The sequence below is a fragment of the Rhinolophus hipposideros genome, assembly GCF_964194185.1.
Source record: "Rhinolophus hipposideros genome assembly, chromosome: 24".
In the NCBI taxonomy this organism is placed as follows: Eukaryota; Metazoa; Chordata; class Mammalia; order Chiroptera; family Rhinolophidae; genus Rhinolophus; species Rhinolophus hipposideros.
The window spans coordinates 37,942,968-37,960,230 of NC_138070.1; positions in this window are offsets into that span (position 1 = coordinate 37,942,968).

Here is a 17,263-nt window from a genome sequence, read left to right on the forward strand (position 1 = left end):
TTATTAGTGTTAGCCTGAGCTAATATTTCTTTGGGCTTATAAATTAAAACATATTCCCAATGATTTTAATTGTCTATAGTGGTTTTATTTGTACGTTACACACATATTATGTGATCATCTATAATGGTTTTATTTGTACGTTACACACATATTATGTTAACCCCTACATCTCTGTAGCAAGATAGACTGAGTATAATTACCCCATTTTACAGGGCAAGACACCAAAGCCAGTTAACCCAATTGCTAGTGAGGAGCAGAAAGGAATTCAGCCAGTTTTTCAGCTTTAATTTCTCACCCTTCCTTGGGCAGAGCCTGTCTCGAACACACACTTGTCCCCATCGTTCTCGTTTGCAAATCCCTGGGAGGCCTCCCATGTAGCAATATTGCTCATCAAAGGAGTCCAGGTGGATTTCTAGGACATTTCCTACCAACGCACATACTGTAGTAATACGCCGACACTTGGTATGCAATATTGTTACAGCCTCTGCACCTCAGATGCAGGCTTTCTGGAAGCATTGTATATGTGGGTGCTGATCCAGCTGTACTCTCATCCCCTTTTCCACATGACTCCAACAGGCATTTGGGTGCTGGCTGTTTGGCTCCAACAAGCTGTTCAGACAAGCACCTCCAGACAGCAGGAACCATCAGAAATGCATCACGTCTCTAGACACAGAGTAAATTCACTCCTTACTTAAGGCCCACTCAGATATAAACACCATTGTCCCGACTTTATCCAGAAGCTCTGATTGCTCACTCATCTCTTTGCCTCCCACAGCACCCTATCAATAATCCTTTGCACAAGGGACATGCTTAATAAAGGTCTGCTGTGACAGGTGGGCAGAATGAAGTCAGCACCTTCTTTCTAAATAAGTCCAGGAGGATTCCTGATTTAGACAGCATTAAGAGTGGCTGTGTTGCCTGGTGTTAAGTGTGTGGATTCTAAAGTTAGAGGGAGACTTGAGTCAAGTTTCTGATTCAGCCACGTGGTACATGTGTAGCCATGAGAAAATTGCATAACCTTTCTGAGTTTTGTTTCCTCATTTTAAAAGTAGGGATGATAATAATGGTCAGAGTTGGTACTTGTGGCCAAGGAAGTGAGGAGGTGGTGCTCTCAATCTAATGGGCACTCTTAGCACCAGTCCACATGCTGTGGTTAGGGCAGTGTCAGTCAGAAAAAAAGGGTCACCATTCTCTAAACCACTTAGAGGTTCTATCTACCCACCAAGCCAGTGCCTACAAGGCGAGGTCTATCCAGATGTGGAATCTTTTTCTTGTAAAGATTCATTGGGAAAGATAATGCACAGAGTGTTTGGTCAGAAATTATAGTTGATCCTTCAACAACACAGGTTTGAACTGCATAGGTCTACTTATGCGTGATTTTTTTTTTCAACAAATATACAGTCAGCTCTTGTATCTCCAGGTTTTGCATCCACAGGTTCAATCAATGGTATATTCAACCAAATATAGATTGAAAACAGTATTTTCAATCCACTGTTTGGGAACCTGTGGATGTGGATGGCCAACTGTATGAGTTTTTCTCTGCCATGGTATATAAGGGACTAAAGCATCTGGATTTTGGCATCTCAATCCCCCATGGATAACGAGGGAGAACTGTAATTAAGTTTGGGGGAGTCAAAGTTAGATGCGTATTTTTTGACCATGCAGAGGGGTCAGCATCCCTAACTCCTACACTGTTCAAGGGTCAACTGTCCTAGCTTTCAGGATGTCATTATTTAGGGAACTGAAGTATTTTTTATCTGTCATCATGGAACTTTCTCTCCTTATTTGATGTAGCAAAAAGGAGATGACAGACTGGGTTCATGTTCTGGTTTACCTCTTTCATTTGTGTCTGTTGAGCCTCAGTTTCACATTTATAAGACAGGGACAACAATAATAAGACTATTTTGATAACTACAAGGATATCTAGCACAATGGCAGGCATTTGTAGGCCCGTAATAATTTTGAGTGACCTTCCCACTTGCTGAGAATGAAAAAAAACAGCAAAGGCAAAGAATCCTGAATGTGACACTAATTTCCCTGACTTTGTCTCCTATACTGAATTCTCAATTCCTATTATACACACTCAATTATGGACAGATGAGAGGCTTACCAATGTATTTATCTATTAGAGAATTCACCCACTATCAGGGCTTCAATTTCCACATCTTTGACATGGCACCCAATTCTTTTTCTTGACTGTAATCACCCAATTTATAAACACATTGCTCTAACTGCATGTCAGATATTTTCATTTGAGAGATCAATCAGTTCATTAAATTCAACCTGGGTAAAAACAAACTGATCATCTTCCTTCTAAAACCTCTTCCCTTCTCCTCTCTCCACTGGTGACCTTACTTCTTATTTCATTGAAGTAGCAGATCAGAGTTTGAGTAGGCTGAGACAGCTGGAACTTGTAGAACAGAATACAATAGAGAAGGAATCTGCATAGGGAAGAGATCCAGAAAATTGCATAATGATCCCCTTGAGTTTTTCATTAAATACTAAGCTTCACAAGCTCAGGAAGAAATTCTATGAAGTCAGACAAAGAACAGATACTGAGAAGCTATAAACTAAACATTTCCAGAGCTCACATGAAGCTGGGAGATAAGTCAAGTTCTAACCAGCCAGCATGAAGAGAGTTTGTTGAACCTTGGGACATTTAGTAAAGATTGTAGAAGAGTCACACCTTAGAAATACAGTAAAAACTACCCCAAGGGTAAAGGTTATTTTAGACTCACTTTTTAAAATTACTTAAACAAATCTCAAAAGGATCAGGCTGATGCATATATAACTTAATGGTCTGCCAAAAGAAAACTCACCACTCTTTAAAGAAAGACAACAAAATCTAGACACTGAACAATGTTACAATCACATCTTCGACACCAATTGATGATGCAACACCCAAAATTGCTAGATATGTAACCAATAACCAGTAACTTTTTTAAAATTCAGGCAATAAAAACAATGGCAGAACAGATAGAAGCAATAGAGATAGCAGACAAAGACTTTAAAATGGCTAATACACATACATTTGGGGATTTAAAGGAAAATATAACAGTAATGAGATAAAGATACAGAAAAGAAGCAAAATGAAACTTTGAGGGCTAAAAAAGATTATATCTGAAACACAAAATTCACTAAATGGACTTACTTAACAGTAGATTAAATATTGTAGAAAAAAACCACAAGTGAACTTTTATACAAGCAATAGAAATTATCCAAATTGAAGCAGAGAAAGAGAAAGGATTGAAAAAAATGCTCATAACATCAGCAACTTTTAAGGAAATGTAAAGCAGTCTAATATATGTGTAATTGGAGTCCCAGAAAGGGAAGCATAAAAGAATATTTAAATAAATAATAGTCAAAAATTTACCAAATTTGATGGAAATTATAAACCCACAGGTCCAAGACACTCAACAATAGAAAGGAAAAACATTAGACACATCATTGTGAAACTAATGTAAATCAAAGGTAAAGAGAAAATTGTAAAAGCATGCAGAAGAAAAAAGACAAAGAAGCAGAGTAATAAGGACTGCAGACTTCTCTCACAAATAATGCAAGGCAAGAGGCAATTGAATAACACCTTTAAAAGGCAGAAAGAAAAGCAGTCAAGCAGAATTCTATATTCATGGAGGATATTCCTCAAAAAGAGAGTCAAAATAAAGACATTTTTTAAAAAGCTAAAAGAATTTGTCATCAGCAGATCTGCACTACAAAAAAATTGTTGATGATGTTTATGTTGAAGGAAAACGACATGATGGAAACTCAGATCTACTTCATAAGGAAATGAAGACCACTGGAATAGTAAATGTATGAGTAAATATCAGATGCATTTAAATATATGAAATTAGTAAATTAAAACATTCCCTTAAATAAACTCCAAACTCAAGTGATTTCCCTGGTGAATTCTATCAAACCTATAAATAAAAAATAATATGTATCTCAGGAAAACTTTTTTCAGGAAACTGAAAAGGATGTAACATTTGCCAGCTCATTTTATAGGACAGCAACACTATGATACAAAAACCAAATATGAAATTACAAGAAATAAAAAATTCAAATGAATATCCTTCATAAATACTCTTTAAAAGATAAAAACTTTAAAGACATAAAAAATCTTTAAAAGATTAGCAAATTAAATTCACCAGTGTGTAAAAATGATAACGCATCATGACAAAATTGGGTTTACACCAAGAATGCAATGTTGTTTTAACATTTGAAATTCAACAACTGAAATTCACCATAACAAAATAAAGGAGAAAATTACATAATTATCCACATGCCTTATAGAATTTTAAAAGCTGATTCTAAATTTATATAGCAATGCAGAGCATCTATAATATACGTAATTTTAGATAAAGAACCTAGTGGGAGGATATATATACTACCTGATTTTAGAATTACTATAAAGCAAAACAACACAGTGTGGTATTGGTGTGAGGATAGGCATGCAAGTCAGTGGAGAGTATGGAAGGTCCAACTAAGATGTTCATATTCTTTGATTGGCTGATTTTTCGACATTTTGGTCAGTTAATTCAAACAGTTCAACTAACATGGTAAGTCAAAGGGGTTTGAATGGGGAAAAACAGCTTCCAAAAAATGGTATTAGCATAACTGGAATTTGTGGGAAAAACTATAAATCTTGACTTTTATTTAACATCACATGCAAAACTAAACCTAACATTCATAAATACAAAACTTCTAAAGGGAAACATATGAGAAAATGTTATCAATCTTAGAGTACCATGATTTTTTTTTTCTTTTTCTCAATTTATTGGGGTGACAATTGTTAGTAAAATTACCTAAATTTCAGGTTTACAATTCTGTATTACATCTTCTATAAACCCCATTGTGTGTTCACCACCCAGAGTCAGTTCTCCTTCCATCACCATATATTTGATCCCCCTTACCCTCATCTCCCACCGCCCACCCCCCTTACCCTCTGGTAACCACTAAACTATTGTCTGTGTCTATGAGTTTTTGTTTCTCATTTGTTTGTCTTGTTCTTTTGTTGCTTTTGGTTTATATACCACATATCAGTGAAATCATACGGTTCTCTGCTTTTTCTGTCTGACTTACTTTGCTTAGCATTATACTCTCAAGATCCATCCATGTTGTCACAAATATTCCTATATCACCTTTTCTTACCACCGAATAGTATTCCATTGTGTATATATACCACAACTTCTTTATCCATTCATGTACCGAAGGACATTTTGGTTGTTTCCATGTCTTGGTCACCATAAACAAAGCTGCAATGAACATTGGAGCACATGTGTGTTTATGGATGAATGTTTTCAGATTTTTGGGGTAGATATCCAGGAGAAGGATTGCTGGGTCATGTGGTAATTCTATTCGTAATTTTTTGAGGAACCTCCACACTGCCTTCCATAATGGCTGCACCAGTCTGCATTCCCACCAACAGTGTATGAGGGTTCCTTTTTCTCCACAGCCTCTCCAACACTTTTTACTATTTCTGTTTTTGATGATAACCATTCTGACTGGGGTGAGGTGATATCTCATTGTGGTTTTTATTTCCATGTCTCTGATGATTAGTGATGTTGAGCTTTTTTTCATATGTTTATTTGCCATTTGTATGTCCTCTTTGGATAAATGTCTCTTCAGGTCCTCTGCCCATTTTTCAATTGGGTTGTTAGTGTTATTGTTGTTGAGTTTCATGAGTTCCTTGTATATATTGGATATTAGCGCCTTATTGGAGGCATTGTTTGCAAAAATCTTCTCCCATTCAGTTGGTTGCCTCTTTATTTTGTCGATGGTTTCTTTTTGTCGTACAGAAGATTTTCACTTTCATATAGTCCCATTCATTTATTTTAGCTTTTACTTCCATTGCCTTTGGAGTCAAATTCATAAAATGCTCTTTAAACCCAAGGTCCTGTTTTCTTCTATGTAGTTTATTGTGTCAGGTATTATGCTTAAGTCTTTGATTCATTTTGAATTAATTATGGTACATGGTGAAGAATGCAATCCACTTTCATTCTTTTGCACGTGACTATCCAATTCTCCCAGCACCATTTATTGAAAAGGCTGTCTTTCCTTCATTTTACGTTTTTAGCTACTGTGTCAAAAATTATCCATATTTTTGGTTTTATTTGTTTATTTATTTTGCTGTCCATATTTATGTGGTTTTATGTCTAGGTTCTCAATTCTATTCCATTGGTCTATGTGTCTGTTTTTCTGCCAATACCATGCTGTTTGATTATTGTACTCCTGTAGTACAAGCTAAAGTCAGGGAGGGTGATACCTCCAGTATTGTTCTTTTTTCTTAAGATTGCTTTGGCTATTCAAGGTCTTTTGGGGTTCCAAAAAAATCTGACGATTTTTTGTTCTATTTCTTTAAAAAATGCCATTGGGATTTTGATGGGGATTGCATTAAATCTGTATAGTGCTTTGGGTAATATGGCCATTTTAACTATGTTGACTCTTCCAATCCATGAGCACGGAATATCTTTTTATTTCTTTGTGTCTTCTTCAATTTCTTTCAAAAATGTCTTATAGTTTTCAGCATATAGGTCCTTCACATCCTTGGTTAAGTTTATTCCTAGGTATTTTATTCTTTTTGCAGCAATTGCAAAAGGAATTTTTTTTTTGTATTTCTTTTTCTGAGATTTCATTGTTAGTATATAGGAATGAAATGGACTTTTGTACGTTGATTTTGTAGCTGGCAAGTTTACTGTATTCGTTAGTTGTTTCTAATAGCTTTTTGGTGGAGTCTTTAGGGTATTCTATAAATAGCATCATGGCATCTACAAAGAGTGACAATTCAACTTCTTCATTCTGAATTTGGATGCCTTTTCTTTCTTTCTCTTGCCTGATTGCTCGGGTGAGAACTTCCAACACTATGTTGAAAAGCAGAGGTGATGGAGACAGTCCTGTCATGTTACGGAACGTAGAGCAAAGGGCTTCAGTTTTTCACTGTGAATTATGAGATACGCTGAGGGTTTGTCATATATTGTTAATCATGTTAAGGTATTTTCCTTCTATACCTATTTTATTAAGTGTTTTAATCATAAATGGATGTTGTATCTTGTCAAATGCTTTTTCTGCATCAATTGATATAATCATATGATTTTTGTCCTTCATTTTGTTCATGTAATGTATCACATTGATGGATTTGCGTATGTTGAACCATCCTTGTGCCCATGGGATGAAACCCACTTGGTCGTGATAAATAATCTTTTTAATGCATTGTTGTATTCGATTTGCTAGAATTTTGTTTAGGATTTTTGCATCTGCATTCATCAGAAATATTGGTCTGTAGTTTTCTTTTTTCCTGTTGTCCTTATCAGGTTTTGGTGTCAGGGTAACATTGGTCTCATAAAATGAGTGTGGGAGTACTATCTCTTCTTCAGTTTTTTGGAAGAGTTTGAGAGGGTTGGTATTAGATCCTGTTTGAAGGTTTGGTAGAATTCACTAGTGAAGCCATCTGGTCCAGCACTTTTGCTTTTGGGAAGGTTTTGGATGACTGATTCAATTTCGTTACTGGTGATCAGTCTGCTTAGATTTTCCAGTTCTTCATGGTTCAGCCTAGGAAGGCTATATGTTTCTAAGAACTTGTCCATTTCTTCTAGGTTATTGAATTTGGTGGCATATAGTCTTTCATAGTATTCTTGGACTATCCTTTGTATTTCTGTGGTGTCCGTGATAACTTCCATTTTTTCATTTCTTATTTTGCTAATTAGTGTCTTCTCTCTTCTTTTCTTAGTGAGTCTAGCAAAGGGTTTGTCAATTTTGTTAATCTTTTCAAAGAACCAGCTCTTTGTCACATTAATTTTTTCTATTGTCTTTTTGTTCTGTATCTCATTTAGTTCTGCTCTGATTTTTGTTATTTCCTTTCTTCTGCTGAACTTGGGTTTCACTTGTTCTTCTTTTTCTAGTTCTTTAAGGTATAACATGAGGTTATTTATTTGGGATTTTTCTTGTTTCTTGAGATAGGCCTGTAATGATATAAATTTCCCTCTTAAAACTGTTTTCACTGCATCCCAAAAATTTTGGTTGGATGTATTTTCATTGTCATTTGTTTCTATGTATCTTTTGATCCCTCCTCTAATTTCTTCTTTGTCCTGGTCGTTCTTTAAAAGTATGTTGTTTAATATCCATGTATTTGTATTTTTTCCTGCTTTCTTTTTGCAGTTGATATCCAATTTCAACGTCTTGTGAATAGAGAATATACTTGGTATGATTTCAATCTTCTTAAGTTTGCTGAGGCTGATTTTATGTCCCAATATATGGTCTATCCTAGAGAATGTTCCATGTACCCTAGAAAAAAAATGTGTAGTCTGATGTTTTAGGATGAAGTGCTCTATATATGTCAATTATATCCATTTCATCCAATGTGTCATTTAGGGCTACTTATTTTGTTACTTATTTTCTGTTTGTATGGTCTATCCAAAGCTGTCAATGATGTATTTAAGTCCCCTAGTATAATGGTGTTTTGGTCAATTTCTCCCTTTAATTCTGTTAGTAATTGCTTGGTATATTTCGGTGCTCTCTGATTGGGGCATAAATATTGATGACTGTTATATCTTCTTGTTGTATAGTCCCCTTTACCATTATGAAATGTCCACCTTTGTCTCTTGTTATCTTTTTCACCCTGAAGTCTGTTTCATCTGATATCACTATTGCTACACCTGACTTCTCTGGATACCATTTGCTTGGAGTGTCAATTTCCACCCTTTCACTTTAAGTCTATGCTTGTCCTTCTAGCTGAGATGTGTCTCTAGGAGACAGCATATGGTTGGGTTCAGTTTTTTGATCCGCTCTGCTATTCTGTGCCTTTTTATTGGTGAGTTCAGTTCATTTACATTTAGGGTGATTATTGATATGTGAGGATTTCCTGTCATTCTATCTTTAGTTTTCTGGTAAGGCTGTGTCTCCATTGTTTCTTTTCCTTTTTGTTGTTGTCTATTATTTCTGTGTGGTGGTATTCTATGATGCTTTCCTGTTTCTTCTTTTATTACAGTATGTATTTCAGTTCTGGATTTTTTTATTTTTTGAGTGGTTACCCTTAAGTTTATGTAGAGGAAAGTTTGATAGTTAGAGTATTCCATTTTCTTCAGAACGCTTATTTTCTCCATTACCATATTCTGGTTCAGGCCTTTACTCTCCTCCTTTTATGTTTTGGTTGCCACAAATTGTCCCTGTTGATGGTGGTCGAATAGCCTCCTTTAGTATTTCTTGTAGTGCAGGTCATGTATTAGAAAATTCCCTCAGCTTCTGTACATCTGAAAATATATCTGTATATATTCCTCCTTCATATCTAAAGGGTATCTTTGCTGGATATATTATTCTTGGTTCACAATTTCTCTCTTGCAATAGTTTGAATATTTGGTTCCACTCTCTCCAGGCTTGTAGAGTTTCTGCTGAAAAATCTGATGAGAATCTAATGGGCTTTCCTTTGTAAGTTACCGTCTGCTTTTCCCTGGCTGCGTTGAGGATTCTTTCTTTGTCATTGATTTTAGACAGCTTCAATACAATGTGCCTCGGAGAAGACCTGTTTGGATTGAGGTAATTAGGTGTTCCATTGCCTTCTTGGATTTGAGGATCCAGTTCTGTCCACAAGTTTGGGATGTTCTCATCAACAATTTGTTTGAGTATATTCTCTGTTCCCTTCTCTCTTTCTTCTCCTTCTGGTGTGCCCATTAGTCTTATCTTGCTCTTTCTGATGGAGTAGAAAGTTCTTGTAGAGTTCTTTCATTTTTTTTTAATCTCTAGTCTCTTTCTTCTTCCATTTGTGTAGTTTCCAGGTTTCTACCTTCTATGTCACAGATTCTTTCCTCAATCTGGTCAACTCTACTACCTAAGCTGGCTATTTCATTCTTCATTTCTTCTGTTGAGTTCTTAATCTCCAGAAATTCACTTTGGTTCTTTTTTAAAATTTCAATGTCTTTCGTAAAATGCTCACGTTGTTCTTTGATTGTGTTTCTGAGTTCATGATACTGCCTTTCTTTGTTTTCTTGAATCTTGTTCAGTTTTTTAAGCACTGCAATCTTCAATTCTCTGTCATTTGAGTCACATATTTCATATCTTGAAGTTCCTTTTCTGGAGACTTTTCACTTTCTCTCTGAACTGTCTTTTTGCCTTAGTTATTCATGGCAATTACTGATTTATTATTTCTCTTCCTAGACATCTACAGGAGTGGCTTTGCAACAGGTTGATAAGAAGAGGTCTTTCTTTTGTTTTCCAGTACTTGTTGGTAGAATGTTTTATTTTCTCTCTGACTGTAGCCTTCTTTTCTCTCTGACAGTGTAGTCCTATGTTTTCTCTGCACTGTTCCAGCTTCTCACAAAATGGGGAATTCCGTGGGAGATGGGCTTCTCCTCTGTTGGCAGTTCACTTGTGTCACAGGGCACAGTGTCCGTGTGGGTATGCGGAGAGGTTTTGAAATTCCAAAGTTCTTCCTGCACCAGATTCAGAGCCCATATGTTTCGATAGCTCTGTTTACTCCTGCAGGCATCCGCCCAGATAGGTGGAGCGAGGGGTGGGGTGAGTAGTGAGAGGTGGCCCAGAGCAATGGCGGCGACCACCACCACCACCAGTCCTGCTTCCACAGCTCCGTCACCTTTGCCGGAGCTACTTGGGATGCGAATCTGTGTCTGCAGACCACACTTTTCAGAAGAGCAAATATTCTGTTCTTTTGATCTGACTCCGCTACTGTTCTGCTTCTAGCACCGGGCAGGTGGGGGCGTGGCAAGCTCTCAGAGCATAGGGAGGGTGTGACTAGTCTCAGTGCCTAAGGCTTCCATACTCTGCTTGGCAGTGAGGGCTTAAAGCACCGTTTTCAGCCTTCTTCCCTCAGACTTTGCTGCGAGGTCTTTGCGTGAGTGTTGGGTTTAGCCTTGTTATATGCTGTCCCCTCATCCCTGCGGGCCATAAACAGAGCCCTAGCAGTTTGAGTTCTTCCCTCTCCCACAGCTGCGGTAGTTCCGGGATGCAGCGAGCTCGGAGCACTGAGCTAGGTCTGTGTCCTGGGCCCTTGCGGCTTGGTCTCCGCACTTTCCCCTTCCCTCCTCCCCCGCTCGCACGATTCACCCACCTTTAGGTGAAGTCAGTAGTGGGCCTTTTCGTCTTCCAGTTTGCTGTGCAGGGAGTCCTTTGTGGAGTTATAGTTGTTGAGTTTCTTGTAAATTCCAGGAAAGATTTACAGAGGCTCACCTCATGCTGCCATTTTGATGATGTCTCAGGTTAGATTATTTATTTGAGATTTTTCTTTCTTAAGGCAGGCCTCTATGGCTATGAATTTCCCTCTTAGGACTGCTTTTACTGCATCCCATAGATTTTGAGTCATATTTTCATTTTCATTTGTCTAAAGGTATCTTTTGAGTCCTTCCTTGATCTCATTGTTGAACCATTTATTTAGTGTCATGTTATTAAGCCTCCGTGTGTGTGTGTGTGTGTGTGTGTGTGTGTGTTTCTTGTAATTGATATCTAGTTTCATACCACTGTAGTCAGAGAAGATGCTTGATATGATTTCAATCTTCTGAAATTTATTGAGACTTATTTTATAGCCTAGCATATCTTTGAAATTGTTCTATGTGCACTTGAAAAAAATGTATATTCTGCTGATTTGGGGTGAAATGCTCTGAAAATGTCAATTAAATCCATCTGGTCTAGTGTGTCATTTAAGGCCACTGTTACCTTGTTGACTTTCTGTCTGAAGATCTGCCCATTGGTATCAATGGAATGTTAATGTCCCCTACTATGTTTGTATTACTGTCGATCTCCCCCTTTATGTTCAGCAATATTTGCTTTATATGTTTAGATGTTCCTATGTTTAGTGCATAAATACAGAGGGTGCCAAAAAATGTATACACATTTTAAGAAAGGAAAACTGTATTAAAATTGTAATACTCAATATATACTAATATCAAAAGATGAATGCAAGTCCTGTTTGACTTCTGCAAATACAAGAATTGCTCAGAGTTGTTACCATCAGCATCCAGACACTTCTGATTATGGCAAACTACTGCTTGCACAACATTGACCATAGTGTCCACTTGTATACATTTTTTTGACACCGCTGGTATTTACTGTGTAATATCATCCTGGTCAATTGATCTCTTTATCATTATATAATGGCCCTCTTTTCTCTTATTATAGCCTTCATTTTAAAGTCTATTTTGTAGGATATAATTATTGCCACCCCAGCTTTTTTTTTCATTTTCATTCACATGAAATATCTTTTTCCATCTCTTTACTTTCAGTCTCTGTGTGTTTTTCAATCTGAAATGGATCTCTTGTAGACAGTATACATATGGGTATTGTTTTATTATCCATTCAGCTACTCTATGTCTTTTGTTGGAGCATGTAATCTGTTTACATTTAAAGTGATTATTGATAGATACAAAGTTATTGCCATTTTATTTTTCATTTTAATCTTCTTTTTCTCCTCACTTTGTCTTCTTAAAGAAGTCCCTTTAACATTTCTTGTCATATTGGTTTGGTGTTGATAAACTCCTTTAGTTTTTCACTGTCTGGGAAGTTCTTTATCTCTCCTTCAATTTTAAATAGCCTTGTGGGGTAGAGTAGTCCTGGTTGTAGGTCCTTGCTTTTCATCACTTTAAATATTTCCTGCCACTCCCTTCTGGCCTACAAAGTTTCTGTTGAGAAATCAGCTGACAATCTTAGGGACCTACCTTGTGGGTAACTAGTTGGCTTTCTCTTGCTGCTTTTAAGATTCTTTCTTTATCTTTAACCTTTGTCATTTTAATTATAATGTGTCTTGGTGTGTGCCTGTTTGGGTTGATCTTGTTTGGGACTCTCTATTCTTCCTGGGTTTGTATGCCTATTTCCTTCACGAGGTTAGGAAATTTTCAGTCATTATTTCTTCAAATAGGTTCTCAATCTCTTGCTGTTTCTCTTCTCCTTCTGGTATCCCTGTGACTCAAATGTTGTTGTGCTTCATACTGTCCCAGAGGTTTCTTAAACTATCCTTATTTTTTAAAAAACTTTTTTTTTTCTTTTCACAGTTCCAATTGTGTGTTTTCTTCTAAATCATTGATTTGATCCTCCACTTCTAGTCTGCTGGTGATTCCTTCTAGTGAATTCTTCATTTCAGTTATTGTATTCTTTAATTTTGACAAGTTCTTTTTATGGCTTCTATATCCTTTTTTAAGCTTTCTATCTCTTTGTTGAAGTTATCCCTAAATTCCTTGAGCATTCTTATAACCATTATTTTGAACTCTGTATCTCGTAAGTTGCTTTCCTCCATTTCATTTAGTTCTTTTTCTGGAGTTTTCTCCTGTTTTTCTCATTTGAGACATATTTTTGTTTCCTCATTTTGGCTGCCTCTCTGTATTTGTTTCTATATATTAAGTAGACCTGCTACATCACCCAGTCTTGGCCGAATGGCCTTATGTAGTAGGTGGCCTTATGTAGTAGGTGCCCTGTGGTACTCAGTGTCAGTCTCCCTGGTCACCTGCACCAAGTGTTCCAACAGTGTCCCTTGTGTTGGTTGTGTGTACTCTTCTGTTATAATTGAGTCTTGATTGCTATTGCCACACTTATGGATGGTATTGACCCTCAGGCTGACTGGCTGTGGGGTTTGGCCATATCTACATCTTAGGGGCTACTATGTAGAAGGCTTACTCTGCAGAGTGGGATTCACCCAAGTGCTCTCTGGTGCCTGTTGAGACTGCCCTTTAAATGATCCTTTTGTGGGTTGAGTTGGGTAGTTCTCTGTTGTGGTCTGAAGCTGCCTCAAAATATATTGGTTCTGGGGCCTCTTGGGAGGGGCTCTGGTGCAGGCCCAGGTCAGCCACTGCCTGTGACCAGCAGGGAACTACCTAGTAGGAGCTACAAAGCAATCCATGGTTGGTCACTGCCTGTTTTGGACCTGGAGGCATGTCAAGAGGCCACAATGTGAACTGAGGAGGGGTGTCACCAGTACCAGGCCTGGGATAGCTCCATAAAAATCCCACTGCACCCCAAGACTTGCTGCCACTTCCTGGCTCCCTTAAGCTTCAGCCACTAATGGATCCTCATGCAGTAAATTAGTTGGGTGAGGTGGGGTTTCAGGGAGCCACAAGGGTGGAATGAGTGTTGTTTACTAGGTTAATATAGATTCTGTTTTGTTTCCAGTGCTGAGCCTGGAGCTACTCAGCAAAAGACTCAGAGCACACCGAGGCCAGCCACAGCCTTCCTAAGCCCCATGGGGTAGGAAGAGGTATCCAGGAAAGAATGCAATGGATACCCCTAAGAGGTATCCAGGAAAGAATGCAATGCAAGTGGGACTGGCTGCTCACGGAGAAAGTGTCTCTCATGTTGCATGAGTTGAGTGGGTCCAAGAGAGACACCAGAGTGGAGTGAGAGCTCACCAGGCCAATGCAGATTCAGATTTGGCTGTGTTGAAGAGAGCTCAACACAGGAAGGATGTTGCCCACCTGCTGACTACATAGGAGAAGGATTCCACACAGGGAAAATGGTGACTGTCCTTCTAGTCCTCATCCTGAGAAGACTAGAGTCTTTCCAGATATGTATCTGATGCCTTCCAAGTCAATGTCCCTCTGTCGGAGCCTGGGGTAAGTTCCTGTGAGTGAGTGGATCTGTGCCCAGACCCTTTAGGAGGATGTTTGGGTTTCTTGCAGCCTTCCATCCCACCTGGATGGTCAGAATCCCCACTATTTTTTACAGCCGTATGTTGTGAGGGCTCCTTTTCCTGGCACTATTATTCTGGGATGGGGAGCCTGGTGTGGGTCTGGGAGCCCTTTCTCCTCCAGGGAGGACCTCTGTGGCTGAGATACCCTCCGGATTCTCAACCGCCACACACAAGTGTGGGTCCGCCTGTTCTGCATCTCCACCTCTCCTACCAGTCTCAAAGGCTTCTTCTTTATATCCTTAGTTATAAAACTTCTGTTCAGATAGACTTCAGATGGTTCTCCAGGTTTATTGTTCTATAATTTAGTTGTAACTTTAATGGGGTCACAGGAGGAAGCAAGCTCAGCATTACCTACTCGACCACCTTGGATCTGACAACAGTGTTAATTTTAAATAATCAAAAAAGAATATATAAATTGGATTGAAAGTGCAGGGCTTTGTTCTCAACCTCCTTGGATTCTACACTCTTATACAGCAAAAAATTATGTTTATCAAGTTTATGGGTGGCACCTAGTTGGAAGAGTTTCTTTTATTTATTTATCCAACAAGTATTCTTTAAGCAATCACTATATGCTAGGCATGTAAAGCTATAATAGTTAATAAAAAATGAAGTCTCTATTCTCCATTGTATTACAGTCTTATGGGTGAGGCAGATGTTAATCAAATAAGTGGAATGAGTGGAATTTTAAGCTGAAAGAATCTGAACAGCTCTATGAGACCATATGAAAAGGGGGGAGGGGAAGGCTCCTTGACGTTCTCAATCAGTTGGGAGCTTAAGGAGGAGTGGGTAGGACATATCAAATTTAGGGGAGCATTTTGCATTACAAAGTCCCTGTGTGGAGGAAGGAAGCATTTTGAAGGAACTGGAGGAAGATCTGACAGGAGCCCTAAGATCAAGGGAGAGAATGAAATGAGATGAAACATGAAAGGCAAAAAATCATGTCAAAGCCATGTCCTGAGAGCTATGAAAGCCCATGAAGTGGTCCTGAGCAGAAGTGATAAGATCAGACTGCTATGGTTGGGGGGTGGGGGAGGACAGCATTGATTCAATAGCCCAGGTGAAAGAATTGGCTACTTCTACTCAGGTGATAGAAGTGGGGAGGCAGAGAAGTGCAAGCTTTTGCTAATAGGAGGTAAAATAGACAATTCTTAATGAAGGATTGACTATGGGGGCTGAGGGAGAAGGAGGAGTCCAGGATGACAGCCGGGCTTCTGTCTGGAACACCTCTATGGGTAGAGCATTCCTTATTGAGAAATTCTACAAAGGTAAAGAAGCAAATTGAGTGGTAAGAGGATAACATGAGGGACATACTGAATACTGAATATAAAGTACCCACAGGACACTGATATGTAAAAGTCCAGATTGCTGGCACAACTCCTGAAATTTGGGAGATCTGGACTGCAGCTGTGGCCATAACTGCAGGTTATGACAAATCACCAAAATCTTTCCGAAGATGAGATCACAAAAGCAGAGATGTGTGGAGAGACGAGTAGGACCCAGGACAGAGCCCAGAGGAGAACCAACATTTAAGGCCCCACCAGGGGAAGCAGGTTCCACAAAGAACAATGAGGAGTGTCCAAGAGGTGGGAAGAAAAACAGAAAAATGTTATATACCACAGAAGCCAAGGAAAGAAAGAGCACCTCAAGGAGGATGCAGTCCAGGACAGCTTCCCTTCAAGCTCAAAGTTCTAGACCCATGCATAAGGCCAATGGGAGGATAGTGAGAATAATGTCTACTATGATCGAGTACTTACTGTACATTCTAGACACTGCTCTAAGAAATTTACAAGAGACTCATGTGATTTGGTCACTACAACAGCAGCATTGGTTAGGAGAGGGGGGGAGCACTGGTCTGGATCGCCCTGCCAAAGCCATAATTAATGCAAGCCTCCTGACTCCCATTCCAGTGCTCCTTCCCCTACTGTCTTCATTCACCTAAGCTGTCTTGCCATCCCTTTCTCCAAAATGCCCCTCAGGCTAGGGAACCCAAATTCTCTACACCATGGAATGTGGTACACACCAAGATATTTGAAACTTTGGACTTCTTGGCCCACCCTGAAGCCAGCTGACTCTCAGGCCAGAGGCGGAAGCAGCTGCCAAGTAGGCCTCCAGGGAAAAAGCATCTATTCCTGCAGATGTCTGGTGCAGCACTCCTCCAACCCCCACCCCTTATTAATCCACAGTTGGTCACAGAACTTCCGCAACAGGAGTTATTATCCCTGCAACCTGTTGGGGAGGGTAGGCAAGGGGAACATCTCTAGCTCAGCCTCCTCTACATTTCTCTCCCCCTTGCCATTCCATTCTTCAGGTTAGCATCGTTCTCTTTCCTTCCCAGGCCTTATATAGTCATTCGGTTTCACAAGTACCAAGACAGACTGTCTGCCAGCACCTCTAACCACACTGTGCCAAGGCAATGGCTAGGGAGGGCTGCAAACTCCACGTCTAAGCAAGACACCCAATATATCTATTTTCTGCTTCTGGAGCTGGCCTGGCAGCGATGCGGGACGACGGGGGGGGGGCGGCAGAGGGGAAGGGCGGGCGGGGGGGGGGGGGCTGGGTCTCTTCCCAATTCCTGCCACAGGCACTCCACGGAGGCTTACACGGAGACCAGGATGCCGCAGTGTGTGGGACTCCGTGCCTAGTACGGAG